The sequence below is a fragment of the Charadrius vociferus genome, unplaced genomic scaffold (genome assembly GCF_000708025.1).
Source record: "Charadrius vociferus isolate BGI_N301 unplaced genomic scaffold, ASM70802v2 scaffold3, whole genome shotgun sequence".
NCBI classification, from domain to species: domain Eukaryota; kingdom Metazoa; phylum Chordata; class Aves; order Charadriiformes; family Charadriidae; genus Charadrius; species Charadrius vociferus.
Window position 1 is genome coordinate 534,807 of NW_009647748.1, and position 506 is coordinate 535,312.

Below are 506 nucleotides of genomic sequence, written 5' to 3' on the forward strand. Positions count from 1 at the left end.
GGGTTGAGAAACACCCGACAGAAACACACGAGGCCCATCCAGGATCTGCAGCGCTGCGCTCTGCAATCCGAGCAGGCCGAGGCTGAAGGTCGGCGGGATAAAGCCGGCGCGGCAGGCCGAGCAGGGAAGGGTAATGGAGCAGATGTCAGGTGTGCAGAGGAGCGGGGACGGCGCCAGCAGGCCCTCAGCTGAGCCCCGCGACCCACCCGGCTGTGGAGACCACAGGGCCACGGCCACAGGAGGACAGGAGACAGGTTGTTGTGAATTCACTTATAAACAAAACCAGACCATCAACAGGCACGCAGCTCGGGGCCTGGGCTTTGATAAGAACCTTGAAACAGTGCCAGCAGCCCGGCCACAACGCCACATCAGAGGCGTGAAGCGTGCGTCAGGGCGGTGACCCACCCGCCCGTACCTCCCGTCCCCTGACCCCAGCCACCACCTCACAGCCGGCCAGGGCAGACGCCCGGCTACTCCTAGCGAGCGGCTCCCCCCCGCCCGCGGGA